General features: G+C 40.5%; 1 non-coding gene across 1 annotated transcript; it reads right to left on the bottom strand.

Moving 5' to 3' along the window:
- Nucleotides 1-4,313: 4,313 nt before the first annotated feature.
- On the bottom strand, nt 4,314-4,420 carry LOC111915135 (small nucleolar RNA R71). The gene has a single exon (XR_002858061.1). It is a non-coding gene; the product is annotated as a small nucleolar RNA R71 (small nucleolar RNA).
- Nucleotides 4,421-18,890: the final 14,470 nt, after the last annotated feature.

Below are 18,890 nucleotides of genomic sequence, written 5' to 3'. Positions count from 1 at the left end.
AATAAAAGTAGGGAATAAAACAAGTGCATTTTACACAAATCAATTAGAACTTATAATATATTAATAATCTCCAAGTGTTATTCCTCTCATTTAGTCTATCCGATTGCATGGTGCCATGCAACCCAAATGGACCATGCCGGGTCGGGTCAAGTACTAACCATAAATAGTTATGGACTTAGACACCTTATCCAACAGTCTCCCACTTGGATAAGTCTAATAACTATAACTCCAGTACTTCAGGAACCGACCAGCAATCGTAGCTCTTTCAAGGTCTCTCGGAATTGAGAAGATGTTGATACGCCATTTAAGATAAGTGATCATATAATCCTCTGTTTTGAGATATCAGCCGGACAAATACATGGAACAATGTCTTACTTATTGTCCAGCAGTTTGTTTCTCGATTTCCGATTTGTTTGACAAAGAACTTTAATTGAACACATCAACTTAGTTCTGACAGGGCCCGGTACATAGGTCAAAACAAGATCATCGAAGGGCCCATATATCAGCTTCTAATCCAAGAAGGAACAGATAAACTTCGACTCATATGTTTGTTCTACCACTCATTGAATTATACAAAAAAGCATGTTTTATAACATCGAGTTACCAATGCGTTTTCGTACAATCAATGCATAACCAACTTGTAAGTAACAAATCATATCTCTAGGTTTGAAGACTTATATGATATTATCGTCTCACGATCACTCGAGATAGAATTCCATGAAGTGATTCCAGTGAGTGTGGGTTAAGTCCAATGCTCAGAACTTATGAGCACTCATGATTGTTGTAGCCTTGTCCAACACCGTAGACCTCTGCAACCAATAATGATAGCCTTAATTCATACCTACTTCCAACATATGACCGACTGTGGAGGTTTGAATAATATGTTATACCAAACAAAATTATTCTGGAAGTCAAAACATGCAAAAGAAATATAGTAAATGATCGACAAGAGATAGCAACACTTTAATCATAAATAAAACACCTTTTATTCATCATCTAATGTCAATTACACTTTACAAATTTCGAGGTTACCTAACCACTAAATCTAATATCATCCTTCAGCCCTATGCTCCGAGCATGCTGGAGATGCTTAACCCGAGTCAGTCCCTTCGTGAGGGGATCTGCTGGGTTCTCATCCGATGATACCCTCTTTGCCACGAGGAGTCCTTCTTCTATTCGATGTCTGATAAAATGGTATTTTCTGTCGATGTGTCTGGATCTTCCATGATCCCTTGGTTCCTTGGCTAAGGCAACAACACTTTCACTATCACAGAAAATTTCCATTGGCTCTTTAATAGCTGGTACAACTCCAAGGTCTACAATGAAGTTCTTCAGCCATATCGCCTCCTTTTCCGCCTCGCAATATACTCTGATTCACAAGTTGAATCAGCCACTGTCTCTTGCTTGGAACTCTTCCAAGTAATTGCTCCTCTATTTAGGGTAAAGACCCAGCCCGACTGAGAGCGGAAATTATCCCTATCAGTCTGGAAGCTAGCATCACTATACCCTACAACTCTCAAGTCATCACTCCCACCGAGGGTCTATAATTTCAGAAATTAAAAGAACTTTACTAGTAGGTCTATAATTTCGGAGTGCATAATCCCAGGGTTTTATATAATTGAGATTTTATAGACTTAGAATTGGTGATCTACGCTCTGCTTCCTATTCCTTGTTTGGTTGTGGTTTCAGTGTAGGGTCACTTATTCGAATGTATGTAATCTTAAATTATATACAACTTGTATACATTACGTGATTATAGAAGGACCCGGTAAGGATCACCCCATAATGTTTCGCTTAATCTCATAGATTCTTTAGACACTCCCATTCTCGTATGACAAACCTAGATAGATGTAACCACTCCATCATAGCAGTTAGCAGAGGAGTCAAGGAGGAACAAGAAGAGAATCATGAGTACCTTCAAATAGATTTTCATTAAACGCCTGACCCAGCGACTGATATGTGCATATTTAGTTATATATTTAGTATAGATTTTCATCATTTGTTAGCTAATTATTTACATATTATGGAGAAAAAGTACTTAATAATGTTCAAATTGTATTTTCAGTCCAAAAGGGAAGCTCGGAAGCAAAAGGAAGCTGGAGATACGATCGAAAGCTTGGGAACTGAAGAAAGAAGAAAAATGCTAAAATCCTGAAGCTACTCGGCGAGTAGGGACGTCTACTCGACGAGTACCCACGAAGATTCGCAAAGCTACACGTGGAGTCCTTTTCGTATACGGATTCCTCAAGGGGGCTCGCCGAGTCGGTTGTCTACTCGACGAGTAGCCCCTGTTTTGAGATATCTATAAATAGAAGCCACAAATCTGAATTGACTCTCTCTCTAGCTTTTGGAAAACTTACTTGGCGACTAAGGAGACTGCTGGAGATCAGAAGAACGTGAGAAGAACCCTAATCCTCAAATCTAAGAAGAATAAGGAAACTTAGGTCTAATTTTCCACTTTACCTTTGAATAGGGCTATGTCTAGCATGTTTGAATTTGTTTTTAGGCTTTTATCAACTATAATCATGAACTAATTTTGTTAGTTTCTGTTTAGGGTAGACAAGTTTGCTCCTATGGATTAATTTACAATTTTGATTAATTGTTATGTGGTGAATTTTGTTAAATAAGCTTGTTAAAGACCCTTATGCATTAACCATAACTATTTTCTGTTAATTGCTAAGTAATTAAGTTACACGAACATCTCTTAATTGCTTACCTCATATAATTATTGTGAACACATTGCTATATGCCTAGGAATAATGAATACGAAACTAGGATTAATTAGAGAATGGGTAAATTAATGTGTAAGCTTAAGTGATACACCATCATCAAAAGGTTAACTGAATCATCAATTTAATTAGCTAGTTACAAGTCTTATTTAACCCAAATAATTAAACTAGGGAATTTATTAGTTTGAACACTTGATCACTGCTTAAATTAATCTATTTTCTAAGCATTGGTTATAACAAATGTGAATCTAATCACCTTACTCGGTAACCAAATAACAATTAATCCATTACATCACCATAAAAATTAACCTTAGGAGTAAATGAGTTCAACCTAAACAGAAACCCTTTTAATCATTGAATTTAGTTGATATTTACGTGCTTTCAGCTGTTAGTTAATTCGTTAAGTTTTAGTTAAGTTTCTAGTCTTGCAAAACTAGAGAAAACCCCTCTATTTTACTAATTGTTTTAGATAATTCTAGTAATTAGACTAATTTCCGTTCCTTGAGTTCGATACCGTACTTGCTAATTTATATTATCAATTGACAGGTCCACTGCCTTTTGTGTGTCAAATTCATAAATAAAAAGCAGGTTAAAACTACTTAGTTTAACACACATCAAGTTTTTGGCGCCGTTGCCGGAGAACGGTTCAAAATTTTATTCTAATCACTAGTGTTATCGATCCTTTGTGTGAGATTAATCTTACACAAAGTTACTGTTTTGATAGTCTAGGTATTAGGTTTAGTTTTAAGTTTATCTAATTTGTTAGAATTTTTGTTAATTTTTTTTTCAGTTTTAGCCGTGAACTCGCCGAGTGCAATCGAAGCTACTCGACAAGTCCATCGTTGAAACTCGGTTTCATTTTTTTATTTTTGTTCTTTTTACGCGTGTTTTTTGTTTTGTTTACAGTTCGTTTATGTCCAGGGGAGGAGGTACACCTTTGATCCCACCGCTTGAAGACCCGGGAGCAACCTTGAAGAAAAACAAAGCAAAGAATGTAGGAGAAACCGCAACATCGAAGAATTCACCGTTGAAGAATCTAAAAGTTGTCTTTAGTAAGAAAAGGGGCAAGAAAGTAGGAGAATCCAACTTCTCTTCAGTGGCGGACGAAGACCCGAAGAAGGAGGACACCGAGTATGAAACCGAAAGGGAAGAATCCGAAACCGAGGAAGAAAGCGACTTTGAAGGCGATTAGCTAATCCCATGGCTAACATCGATGAAGTTCCTATGGGTGAATGGAAGAAGAGGATACGTGACGATACCGACCCAGGACTCGTGCAACCCGTGAATCCCGCGACAGCTACTTTCGAACTCAAAGGCCACATACTTGCTCAACTTAAGGAGATTCCCTTCTATGGAAAACATCACGAAGATGCATACAAACATTTAGACGAGGTCAACGATGTAGCCAACTACTTTAATGTTCCAAATGTACCTTGCGAAACTGTTTTACTCTATATGCTTCCCGTTACATTCAAAGGAGCTGCGAAAGACTGGCTCAAATCACTCCCTCCCGGATCCATCACCACATGGGCCAAGATGAAAGAAGAATTTATTCACCAGTTTTGCCCACTTTCAAAGATAGCCAAGTTGAAGAAATCCATTGCCAACTTTGTACAACAAGTTGGAGAGTCACTTTATGAGGCTTGGGAGAGATACAAGGGCCTACTAAGGAACTGCCCACATCATGATTTAAACAGTCAACAAGAAGTCTCCATTTTCTATGATGGAGTCAGTGTAACAACTAGGCAGCTCCTTGACTCGCAAGGACCCCTCACAAAGAAGGCACCCCTGGTGATCAAAGAACTAATTGAAGAATTCTCTAAGCACTCTAGAGAATATCATAACCCAAGGAATGACTTGACTCGAGGGGCGGTAAATTCTATCACTGATGACATGGCAGCAATGATGGCAAAATTGGAAAGCATGGACCAAAGAATGACTAAGATGGACCAATCCATCCATGCTATTAGAGTGGGATGTGAAAACTGTAGAGGGCCCTACCTTACAAAAGACTGCGATCTTAATGAGAATGGGAACCGCAAGGTATAAGTGTGTTATTCAATTGGTGATATATTTGATGATAATTGGCGAAAACCAAAGAAAGAATGGCTACCATATGATGAGTACAAAAAGACAAGCGAAGAAAAGTATAAGAAAAAGGAGAGAGAATTTTATCAAAAGGAGGAATCGGTACATGAAAAGAAATTAGATTTGGAAGACATACTTACAAGATTCGTGGCCGCATCCTAGAAAAGACACAATGATATCGATGCTACACTTAAAGATCAACAAAATATGTTGAGAGAACACCAACTTATGATGTAAGATCAACAAGCCTTGCTTAGGAATCAACAAGCATCTATTCTCAACATAGAAAAGCAGTTGGGGCAACTTGCACAATAAGTGAATGAGAGAATACCGGGTGGACTTCCTAGTAATACTGAAAGTAACCCGAAAGGTGCACATATAAATATTATGACAACTAGGAGTGGGAAGATTATAACCCCCTGACTCCTATTCAAAAAGAAGATCCTAAACTGGTGCAAGAGGATAAAGAAGAACATGAAGAATCACAGAATCCTGACTCGACTCGCCGAGTCGACGTTATGGACTCGACGAGTCCCCCGGCTGAATAGAAAAACCAGCCACCTGTTAAGCCATACCAGCCTCCACTTCCCTTTCCGGCTTGAGCTAGACAAGAAAAAAAATGAAATTGACTACCAGAAGTTTCTGGAACACATAAAGGCTCTCCAGATTAATATGCCATTCATAGAGGCGGTTGCACAAATGTCAAAGTATGCCAAATTTCTCAAGTAGCTTCTAACTAATAGAAAGAAGATAGAAGAGGTGAAGAAAGTGGTCCTAAATGAGAATTGTTTAACTGCCATGTTGAACAAACTACCTAAGAAGAAAGGTGATCCGGGAAGCTTAACATTACCTTGCCAATTTGGGAACTTGGCTACCATTTATGCATTGGCTGATTCTGGGGCAAGTGTAATCTCACGCCATACTCATTTTTCAAGAAATTAGATCTTCCGGAGCCAAGGCCAATTCGAATGGAGATTCACCTAGCAAATAAAACGGTTACATTCTCAAGAGGAATATGTGAAGATCTATTGGTGAAGGTTGATAAGTTCGTGTTTCCCGCGGACTTCATAGTTTAAGACATGGAAGCGGATCCTCAAGTCCCGATAATACTTGGAAGACCTTTTCTTAACACCGCAAGTGCTATAGTTGATATGCAAGATTCTAAACTTACCCTTCGGGTAGGAGACGATCAGTCACTTTTGGGGTCAATCAAGCCATGAAACATCCAAGGAGTAGTGATGACACAACATTTTCGGTTGACATGTTGGAAGAATTGATGGAGGAATGGGATGATGTTGATTCAAACAAGTCCACCATCACACATGAAGAAGAATTTGATGCGGAAAGAGACCTACTGGAAATAGAAAGATTGCTCAAGGAAGCTGAGTATAATGATCTAATCAGAAATGCAGAACACCCGACTCGTCGAGTAGCCTCGACCGAATCGACGAGTCCATCCGAAGAAACCCGATCAACCACAGCTTTTATGAAGGACTCGACGAGTCCCCTCACTGGACTCGACGTGTTCAACATTTAGAACACGAAAATTGAACTTAAGGCACTACCATATCACTTGGAATACGCGTTTCTTGAAGATGTCCAACAAAAACCTGTAATTATAGCTGCTGATTTGTCCAAACATGAGAAAGAAAGTCTTGTAGGTGTATTGAGGAAGAGCCAAGGTGCTATAGCATGGTATATCATCGACATCAAAGGAATTAGTCCAGCTTATTGTTCTCATAAGATTAACTTAGAAGATGGAGCTAACCTGTAGTTCAACGCTAAAGAAGACTTGACCTGAACATGCAAGAAGTTGTAAAAAAGGAGGTGGTTAAACTACTCGATGCCGAAATCATTTACTCAATCTCCGATAGCCCATGGGTGAGCCCGGTGCAAGCGGTACTGAAAAAAGGAGGCATAACGGTGGTGGTCAATGAGTATAACGAATTAATTCCAACAAGAACGGTAACCGGGTGGCCAGTTTGCATAGATTATAGAAAGCTAAATGATGCCACATGCAAGGATCACTTTCCTTTACCCTTTATTGACCAAATGCTCGAAAGACTCTCCGACCATTTATACTTTTGTTTTCTTGATGGGTTTTTGGGGTATTTTCAAATTACAATAAAACCCTAAGACCAAGAGAAGACAACTTTTACATGCTCGAGTGGAACATTTGCATATAGACGCATGCCTTTTGGGTTATGCAATGCACTGGCCACTTTCCAAAGGTGCATGATGGCCATCTTTCATGATATGATCGAAAAGTTTATGGAGGTCTTCATGGATGATTTCTCGGTATTTTGAGTTATCTTTTTAAGATTGTTTATCTAATTTAGACTTGATGCTAGCTCGATGTGAGAAGACAAACCTTGTCCTTAATTGGGAAAAGTGCCACTTCATGGTGAAAGAAGGAATTGTATTGGGTCACAAAGTTTCAAGAAAAGGGATAGAAGTGGATAGAGAAAAAGTGGACACAATAGCTAAGTTACCCCCTCCAACTAATATAAAAGTGGTAAGGAGTTTTCTTGGCCATGCGGGATTTTATCGCCGCTTTATTAAAGATTTTTAGAAGATTACTAGGCCCTTGACTCAATTACTCTTGAAGGATGCCCCATTTGATTTTTACAAGGAATGTCATGAAACATTTCATTTGTTAAAGGAACGATTAACCACTACTCCTATCATGATAGCACCAAATTGGAATCTTCCTTTCGAGCTAATGTGTGATGCAAGTGATTATGTTGTGGGAGCTGTTTTGGGACAAAGAGTTGACAAGCATTTTCAGCCCATCTACTATACAAGCAAGACACTAAACCTAACTCAAGAAAACTACACTACTACTGAGAAGGAGCTACTTGTTGTGGTATACGCTTTTGATAAGTTCCGCCCTTATTTGGTATTATCAAAGACCATAGTTTTTACCGACCATTTGGCCCTAAAGTATCTTTTTACTAAACAAGATGCTAAGCCCCGATTGATACGTTGGGTCTTACTTTTTCAAGAGTTTGACATTGAAATACACGATAAAAAGGGCATGGATAAAGTAGCTGCCGACCATTTGTGAAGATTAGAAAACCCGCATTTGGAGGAATTGGAAGAAAACAAGATTGGGGACGATTTTCCCGATGAATATCTTTTAGTATTATCCAGATAAATGCCATGGTTTGCGGATATAACTAACTACTTATCAACCAATTACATTCCAAAAGACTTGACCCGCCTACAAAAGAAGAAATTCTTTTCAGAAATCAAGTACTACTTTTGGGATGAGCCGTATCTCTTCCGAAGCTGCACAGAAGGAATGATAAGAAGATGTGTATTCGAGAAGGAAAGTCGAGAAATCTTGGAATACTGTCATAGCGGGACCATCGGAGGACATCATGGAGCACACTACACAGCTAGGAAGATTTTTGATATTGGGTTTTATTGGCCCGCAATTTTTAAAGATGCTGCCAAATTTGTCAAAGAATGTGATTCGTGCCAACGAGCGGGAAATATATCATCCCAAAATGAAATGCCCCAACATAGTATTCAAATTTGTGAGATATTTGATGTCTGGGGTATTGATTTTATGGGACCTTTCCCAATGTCCAAAGGGAATAAATACATCTTGGTGGCAGTCGATTACGTGTCTAAATGGGCGGAGGCACAAGCATTACCAACTAATGATGCTTGGGTGGTGGTGCGATTTCTAAAGAAGTTATTCTCAAGATTTGGAGTTCCTAAAGCTCTTATTAGTGACCGTGGCACTCACTTTGAAAATGATCAATTTGCCAAAGTGTTAAAAAAATATGGGGTACATCATAGGTTCTCCACATCTTATCATCCACAAACTAGTGGGCAAACTGAAGTGACAAATAGGGCGTTAAAAAGAATTTTAGAAAGATCGGTTGGAGGAAATCGAAAAGAATAGTCGGATAAATTAGATGATGCACTTTGGGCCTTTCGAACACCTTTCAAGACACCTATTGGTACCACACCATATAGGCTAGTTTATGGAAAGAATTGCCACTTACCGGTAGAAATTTAGCATAAAGCTTTTTGGGCTCTAAAGATGTGCAATTTTGATTTGGCTGAACTTCGAACCAACCAGTTGATGAAAATGAATGCCCTTGATGAGCTTAGAAATGAGGCTTACACTAGTTCCTTGATATACAAAGAAAAGACAAAGAGTTGCCATGACAAAAGATTAAAGAGTTGCCATGACAAAAGATTTCTTAAATGACTCGTCGAGTAGGTACACCTACTCGGCGAGCCCATTTAAGAAATCCCGATCAAACGTGGAATAGCGAAACTACTTGGCGAGTAGGTATATCTACTCGGCGAGTCCACGTATTTACACGCAAAAAAAATTATTTTTACATTGTGTAAAAGGGGATTTACCCTAATTGTAAAACACTTTCAACCATTCATCCAGCCGCCACCCATACACAACGAGCAAAGTTCCTCTCAAGTTTCCATCTTGATTTCTTCTATTTCCTAGCAATTCCAACTCAAAGGTAACCATTTTCACTCTTAATTTGTTAAAAGTTTCAATCTTTGGTGGCGTTATACCCTTAATTTCTGCAAAATCCCGATTTTGACAAAACTTGGATTTTAGGGTTTTGAGTTCGTGTTAAATTAGGACGTTTTAGACAAAATTTCTTACATATTTATGCTCCTGGAACATACCGAAGCAAACCCCTAGAGTAATTTATAGATTTGGCCGATTCATTCCATCTAACAGGACTGGACTCGTAATGTTCATCCTACTCGCGAAGTCGGTTTGTGGACTCGGCGAGTCCAAGATGCAGAAGCTAGAAATTTTTATGTTTTTAATCTCTCTGTGTTTTGTTTTTGGTTTTTTTGGTTGTGTTTTGTAGGAAGAATGTCTAGAAGAGGGCAGAGTTCTAGGGGATGTGGCTATGGGGATCTTCCATGGTTAACCTTTCCAAGCATTACCTCAAAATCTTCACTTGCCCGTGCAAAAAACAAGCTGACAGCTTTGAGGCGCAACGAGATATATGTCCCAAATGAAATTGGCAGGCACTGGCTTGGTCAAACGGGGTTGGAGGAAGAATTGACTCCTTACTTGGTCAAGTCTTTCAACAATAATGGGGTAACAATAATCTGTGATGGCTGGAGCCGACTATTCAAAATTCAAGAACTTGTTTATCAGGAGCTGTGTTAGGAGTTCTTTGCTACCATCTCCTTCAGAGGTGGTAGTGACTATTACAGTCCAAACATTATATCTTTCTGTCTTGGAGGGGAGCTGCGCCAACGCAGCACTGCAGAGCTTGCATGGAGGATGGGGATTTATGATCAAGATGTGATCATGTCTGAAAAATTTAAAAGATTTTTAGAGCATTGTCACAAGGACCTACTCGAGGAAGTGGTTGCCTCGACCTGGTGGAACACAATCGCCAACCGGGTCTACATTCAATCATCTACTCAAGAGGGGAGTATCCGTTCCCCAATCCATCACCTAATTCATCGTTTGGTCACAAGTACCATTAATATGATCAAGGATGATGATAAGGTGCCCACCCTTAACATTTTCTACATGTGGAGTATTATCACTCCTAATATTTTCCGCAACTTCCCTTATTGTTTGGCAAAGTATTTATTAGAGGGTGCAGCCAAGGAACGGATTACCTCTAAGATTAATGGGGGCATGTTTGTCATAAGATTAGCAAGAACATATGGGATCTTAGACCAAGGTGCAACGAGGGTGTTAACAATGATTCCTTCTCCTCCGTTTAGTACTAGTTTATTCAGGAGAGCGAGGATCATTGAAGATTATGGCGGGGGAAATTTTCGGATCCCGGACGAGGATACGGTATTAGAGCCGGGAAGAAGGGTAGGGAAAAGGCGGGAGCAAGTCTTGGAAGACCCACCGGTCATTCCGGTGGATGAAGAGTTACCTATGGATTGGTACAACATTGAAGCAAGAAGGTACCAAGATGACCTTGGGAGAAGCATGAACTATAACAACGAGTCATTTGTTTATTTGTTTGAACAAATGAATATCGCACCAAGGCCTAGACCCGGATTCCCCTATGTGCCAAGTTGGGAGGAAAGATTGCAAGCAAGGAGAAACCAAGCTAGTGGAAGCGGGATAGGAGGCAATGAAGAGTAGGATGATGATTGATATTTTTATTTGTTTTGTTTTGGATGTTTAAAAACTATTTCTATTTGTTTTGTGGGTTTGAAACTGTTTGAAACTTTTAGTACGATAAGTAGGAATTTATTTTTATCACTTGTGGTTGCTCTTATTTATTTTTCAGATTGAGGCTAGGATGCATGCGAGAGTCTCAAGTGTCAAGGCTAGAGTAAGGGTCGGGTCTAGAATAAAATGTGCAATTTTTGAGTTTAAGGTCGAGTCCGTTATCAAAGAGGGTTTAGGAGTGTTTCTTATTAAAGGAAAATGAAGGAAAGACACTAAATCATTATACCCAAGCATAGCAGAAACGGACTCAAAAGCAGAAGATATATTTATCACTCAGCGATGTACTCGCCGAGTGCATATTTTGGGCTCGGCGAGTCCGCTTGCAAAACTACGACTTTTCTGCTAAAAGCCCTTCCGCTCGACGAGCAGCCATATTTACTTGGCGAGTCACTCATTATTTCACTATCAAAATTTGGATTTTGGCCACATATGATATGGGTTTACTCATATTCTTTAAAGGCTAATTCCCGGAGATTTTTCAAGACTATTTTCCTGCATATTTCGAGCTGTACCACACGAGATTTGACACCCAAGACATGGATGATCTGTTCCCAGGTTTAAATTCAATTGAAGATGGAGCTTTCAAAGAAGGAAATCAACCTCGCGACTACTATCCTAGGGGAGTTTGTTCCAATTCTCTCTTTACTTTTATGTTTTCCATGCACAACATGCAATGGGGACATTGCATAATTTAAGTGTGGGGTAGGGGTTGGTTATTACACTAGTTAAATTTTAAAATTTTTGCAAAAAATTGCTAGGAATTAATTTAGAAAATTTGGTAAAAAAAAGCAATTAGGAATCATGCTAGTATTATGTTTGGTGATTACATGAAGACCCAAATGTTTAGTTGAGCCTATACACGTTCTAGTGCATTTGTGGCCCCCTTTATTCTAATGAAATCATGGGACAAAAACACAACCTTGCTTAGTTTTAGGAATGCAAAACGTTTAGCATCGTGTACTTGAAATGTATCCAGGAAAACTATTATCTTTAACCAATAAAGGTTGAAGTTGAGCACCTCTGCTTAAGAATGTAGGGTTTTGAGTGAAAAAAAAGTGAGATACATGTTTTAAAAAAAAAGAAAAAAAAGAGAGAATTACAAGAAAAGTTTGAAGAATTTTGGAGCAATTAAAGTGAAGATAAAAAGATCAAAATTCTGAAGGATCAAAAGTTAAAGGTACCAAAAATCAAAAGTTGGTGCATTCAAAGAAATAAAGATCAAGTGATCAAGGAAGTGAAGAATTCTAAAAATAGCTCCATATTGGTATCGAAAATTTTGTAATTTTGTAGTTATGTATGCTTGGGTTGCTCAACCAAAAATACCTTGAGATTAGGAGGTTTTCTGCGGATGGATTCGGAGGGATGCATAAAATGAGTATGGTTCAAAAGAAGTGGGCAAGTGTTTATGAGGATTGTGAGTATTTAGAACTAAGGGGGGTCCTTAGGAAAATTTTAGACACAAATGCATGCGTTGCGGTCTTGACATAATGGTTGGGTTTGATTGGAATTGTCATATTTGATATTAGTATGCTAAAATTCAGTTTTGCTTGGGGGCAAACAAAAGTCAAGTGTGGGGTATTTTGATATGTGCATATTTAGCTATATATTTTCATCATTTATTAGCTAATTATTTACATATTATGGAAAAAAGGTACTTAATAATGTTCAAATTGTATTTTCAGTCCAAAAGGGAAGATCGAAAGCAAAAGGAAGCAGGAGATACGATCGAAAGCTTAGGAACTGAAGAAAGAAGAAAAATGCTAAAATCCTGAAGCTACTCGGTGAGTAGGGACGTCTACTCGACGAGTACCCACGAAGATTCGTGAAGCTACACCTGGAGTCCTTGTCGTATACGGATTCCTCAAGGGGGCTCGCCGAGTTGGTTGTCTACTCGACGAGTAGCCCCTGTTTTGAGATATCTATAAATAGAAGCCACAAATCTGAATTGACTCTCTCTGGATTTTGGAAAACTTACTTGGCGACTAAGGAGACTGTTGGAGATTAGAAGAACATGAGAAGAACCCTAATCCTCAAATCTAAGAAGAGTAAGGCAACTTAGGTTTAATTTTCCACTTTACCTTTGAATAGAACTATTCTAGCATGTTTGAATTCGTTTTTAGTCTTTTATCAACTATAATCATGAACTAATTTCGTTAGTTTCTGTTTAGGGTAGACAAGTTTGCTCCTATGGATTAATTTACTATTTTGATTAATTGTTATGTGGTGAATTTTGTTAAATAAGCTTGTTAAAGACCCTTATGCATTAACCATAACTATTTTCTGTTAATTGCTAAGTAATTAAGTTGCATGAACATCTCTTAATTGCTTACCTCATATAATTATTGTGAACACATTGCTATATGCCTAGGAATAATGAATATGAAAGTAGGATTAATTAGAGAATGGGTAAATTTATGTGTGAGCTTGAGTGATACACCATCATCAAGAGGTTAATTGAATCACCAATTTAATTAGCTAGTTACAAGTCTTATTTAACCCGAATAATTAAATTAGGGAATTTATTAGTTTGAACACTTGAGCACTGCTTAAATTAATCTATTTTCTAAGGATTGGTAATAACGAATGTGAATCTAATCACCTAACTCGGTAGCCAAATAACAATTAATCCATTACATCACCATAAAAATTAACCATAGGAGTAAATGAGTTGAACCTAAACAGAAACTCTTTTAATCATTAAATTTAGTTAATATTTATGTGCTTTCAGCTGTTAGTTAATTTGTTAAGTTTTAGTTAAGTTTCTAGTATTGCAAAACTAGAGAAACCCCCTCTATTTTACTAATAGTTTTAGATTTTTTTTTGAAACGGCAAACTAACTAATCTACTCCTAAATAACCACCTATATCTCCACCGAGACTTGAACCCCAGACCTCTCATATGAGATGGTCAGTCCATACCGCTAGGCCATTGACCCTTTGGTACTAATAGTTTTAGATAATTCTAGTAATTAGACTAATTTCCCTTCCCTGAGTTTGATACCCTACTTGCTAATTTATATTATCAATTGATAGGTCCACTGCCTTTTGTGTGTCAAATTCATAAATAAAAAGTAGGTTAAAACTAGTTAGTTTAACACACATCAGCGACTCATTGACCATGGAGTCTGCCATGGCGTGGTAGTCCCCGTTCCTGAGCCAACAAAGGGAGGAGACTAGAAACAAAAGTCGGGGAACACGAGGAAGGGACAAACAACACAAGAATCCCCGCATGAGCATGTAACGACCGAAAAATTTCAACCAATTTAAACTTTTCAAAAACAACCCGATTTCATTAAATTATCATAAAAAGGTTTTCAATACATTTAAATTAAAGTATTCCCAGAATCACGTCACATCATAAACACGAGGAGCGGTACGATCACGCATTCGCCTTGCCACGGTCTCCTGAAGAACCTGAAAAACATAAAACCACAACTGTAAGCCCGAAAGCTTAGTGAGATATCCCCAAAATACCAACCACATATACCATACACTCATAACATGCCATATCATATCCTTTCACAGAACAGCCATGCACTTCGGGTCTACTGTGTGACTGCTCCACCGTACCGGCCAACAGTCCACATGGTCCACCCTCCGAGTCTAGCCATATACATCGAGTCTGCAGAGTGATTGGTCCGCCCGCACCGGACCTTCAATCCACCCAGTCCACTCTCAGAGTCTACAATATGACTGGTCCACTCTCCGAGCCTCGGCAAGTCTGGTCCGCCCTCTTGGGGCCTACAGCCTATCCGGACCACTCGCTGGGCCTTCGGGACAATCGGTCCGCCCTGGGTATCTTGGCCTACAGCACAAAGCAAGACCCGCCTCAACCCAACTCCAGTCCAAACAACCATGTGCACATAAACATACAATCATATAACAATTCACAGTCAACAAACCGATCAAACAGATCACGTAACATATCATCATCCTAACTAGGATACCGAACTAACCGGTCACTAGCATAGCATCACCCTACATCTCAGGATACCGACCTCAACAGGTCTCTAACATATACCATCCTAGCTACCAGGATGCAACATATCAAGCAATAACATAACAACAAATACCCGGATCTCAATCCGATAAAGGGTCGGCCTTGGTGCCGTAGACCCGGTTGATATAGTGAGGATAACTCACCTCGAAACTGCCGACTGAACATATAACCCAAGCTGCCCGATCACTGATATGATCTACACCACTGGCCAACCACCAAAATACTAAACTCAAAACAATATCCAACAATTACCAAAATGGCCTTGGACGTCAACTAGTCAACCCTTGGTCAAAGTCAAAGTCAACCCGATGACTCGCCGAGTCCCCATGCCCAGAACTTTCCTCAATCCGCGACTCAACTCGCCGAGTCACCCCGAGACTCGCCGAGTCCAACAACTCTGAGTCCTTCCTCACTCGACTCACCGAGTCATACCTTGACTCACCGAGTCACAGCTCAACCAGAAGAAACTTGGAACTCACAACCAGACTTGCCGAGTCTAAGGCTATCTTCAACCTACTCACCGAGTTGTTCTTCCAACTCGCCGAGTTCCAGTCCATCTTCAAGAAACTCGCCGAGTGCCTCTAGATCTCATTCCAAACAGAACCTTCCAGGCCATGCAATTGATCCAAAACATAGATCTAGCCTCCTACAACCCATCCATCACGTAAAGTGGCGAACTTTACGTAAATCCAAAGAGATCTAGGCATTTTACACTTTAGGGTTTGGGTTTGGGACAAGATAGCTTCACCAATCACTTATCAACAGGGACTTTATGCGATTTTGGATCACCACTACTCCAGATATGAGGTAGCATCCTCAGATCCATCTTCCAATCCCGAAATGACTCATGAAATCCACCAAAAACCCCAAAACAACCACTATGGATGACAATAAGGGAAAAAGGGTTCAAGACAGAGGATTCTTACCCCAAAGATGAGCCTAAACTGATGTAGACTTCAGATCCACAAGCCCTTTTGGTGCTATCCTCGAATTCCTCCAACTTCTCTTCACAAATTCCCTCTTCCAAGCTTCAATCCTCTCAATAATGGAGTTTCTCACGATTAGGGTTTTCTCTGGAACTCTCAGGGTAAATAGAGGCTGAAGAGAAGGCGTAACATCCTTTAAATAGGGGCAAACCCCGAAGATTAGGGTTTTCCTTGCCCAGCACCAACTCGCCGAGTCCAACCGCCGACTCGCCAAGTTGGCCACTTAACACGCGACCAAAGTCGCAACTCTACTGGCCGAGTTGCCCTTATACATTTTCACTTTGAACCCTGAACTTGCACTCCTGAACTCAGGATGTTACAATTCTCCCCCACTTAAATTAGGCTTCGCCCTCGAAGCCTGCGATAACTCTACTCCAGAAATACTCCCGCAACGCACCACCTGGCATAAACCAAACTAGGTTCCTCAAAGCACAACCATAGAAACCCGAAACTCGCTTTTCCTTCCCGTGGTGTTCCGACCATTGCTTCAAGCCGGCCACCGGCTTCGACCTCTGATAACCACACTTATCAACTGAGTACTACCCATAATGCAACACTGCTCCAAATCACAACAATCACTCGGCCCATATGAGCTAGAAATAACCATGAACCACTGGAATCCCGATTAGAGTCCATCTCTAACCACTCCAGGTTGACAGAAGGACACATCCTTCAGTCTTAGAGCAACTCCCATGAGTTCTCTTCTTGCAATCACACAAACATGCTGAACTAGCCCTAGCACTCTCGGGTTGGGAAAACCCGACACACTGACGACACCTCCAAACATCCCCTCAGATGAACCACCATTACATACACAACTCCCTGATCAGAATCAAGCTGGGAGTCCAAGACTCCATCCCTGCATCCCTTCCGAGTCTCTTGGCTCTACACCCACGGAATCCCTTCCGCGACCTCAGCAGACATCCCATCCGGATGTGATTCCATGCCACTGCCGCAATCATGCTGCTCAAAGACCATAATTGGATCACTCTAATCATAACTCTGTTCTGCTGCTTTCACTTCCGTGAATTTGCACTCCCTCTCGGAGTTACACTCCTCTCTCTTCCTTTACCAAGGAAATCCACTTGGCCGCCTTGTTACTATGACAAGTGCTACGGTGCTCGCTCAACACTACATCACTCCTTTTAAGCATAACCACTATCCATGCAACACACCTACTCTGAATCTGCTCGCAAGGACCCTTGAGTCCCTGCACCATCTCCACTAATCAAGATCAATACTCGGGGCCAGACCTTCTAATGCTACACATCGCAACATACTCAATCCATTTCCTCGAATCGGCCTAACGATACATGCAGAGTCTTCAGCATGACTGGACCGCCTTACCAGGCCTTCAGTCAATATGGACCACTCTCAGAACCTTCAGCCAATTTGGACCGCCCTCCAGTGCCTTCAGTCTGGATGGACCGTTCTCCGAGTCTTCGGCCTGACTGGTACGCCTAGCGGCCTTCAGTCCCTCCGGACCGCTCAACTATCATTCATCATTCCGAGTTTTCTCTCTGGGAAATCCTCCCATGCATACTATTCTAGCCCTCTAGGGGTTCCGAACTCTATTTCGATCATACATACTCAATCCCGTCCTGATCCCAGGCCCTCTACAATCAAATGCCCTAGGTCTGTATCCCGCCCCACATGCCTGCGACTTACTCATACCAGCCTATGCTCTGGGCTGACAGAACACTGCTGAATCCCACACAGCTAAGCAACCTCACGTACTCATCGATCTTCCGGAGAATTTTCCAATTCTCCCCCACTTATAGCACTGATTATCAACCATCGGTCGCTATCACCGACCTCCCAAAACAACCCTACACAAAACCAACACTTACACGTAGACTAATTCCCACTAGCACTAACAACCTTCACAAAAATCACATTTCCACACTGATCATTCCACTCGAAAGAAACTCAATCTGAAGCAAACCACTCCTCAGAAAGCAGATGCTACCGGCCTTCAGACCAATTCCAGATTTCCACTAACAACCCTCATGAAAGATAACCAACAAAATTTCCATCACTAACCCATAAGCATACCATAACTCTCAAAGAACAACAAATACCATACCGAAAACCACACAAAGAGACCAGCAGATAAACAATACTTCACAATAATCACAAGATAATCAAGACATCAAGAAAGAAACATACCCGCGGCTGCATCCGATACTACTCTGACCTCCTCTGCTGTAAGCTGAAAAGCACGACCCTGAGCCCTTGGGGGATCCGCTCCACCCTGACCTCCACCTGTGATCCTCAAAGTGGCCGGTGCTGGAGCCTGCATCGGTCCTGCAGCAAGCTGTGGACAGTTGACCCTCAAGTGCCCAACCTGATGACAATGATAACAAATCCTCAAATCCCGAACCGGCACTGACTGCCGACACTCCCTCGCATAGTGCCCCACCTTTCCGCACTTGCGGCATGCGCCACCTGTGACAACCCAAGTTGTCCCGTTACATTTCCCCGTTACCGTTAACGGAATATTCCACTGTATAAAAGTTCCGTTAATTAGAGGGCATCAATTTAATAAACATTCCATTTGATTACCTTTAACATGCCGTTAAGTCGTGATAAAAGGAAATAAAAACACAGGACACACATTTTCATTCATTTGGAAAATGTCAAGTTTTATTATTACGACCACTAAATCGGGTGCGACCAAAAGCCCCTTTTAACGGCAGTATCGGGTAAAATTCCACTGAGCCCCGACTGTGAAACCTATATATGGGTGAGTGGAGTCCATTAGAGACTTTTTACACTCTCTCTCTATACTCTCTCTCTAGACCCGTTTTCGCCCCGAATTCGCAACCAAACGCTTCCAAATTGTATGTCCGCTTACCCTAGCTTATTCTAAGCGTA

This window comes from Lactuca sativa, chromosome 7 (genome assembly GCF_002870075.4).
Source record: "Lactuca sativa cultivar Salinas chromosome 7, Lsat_Salinas_v11, whole genome shotgun sequence".
Lineage (NCBI taxonomy): Eukaryota > Viridiplantae > Streptophyta > Magnoliopsida > Asterales > Asteraceae > Lactuca > Lactuca sativa.
The sequence above is the reverse complement of the archived record's forward strand: the minus strand, read 5'-3'. Positions and strand labels throughout refer to the sequence as shown.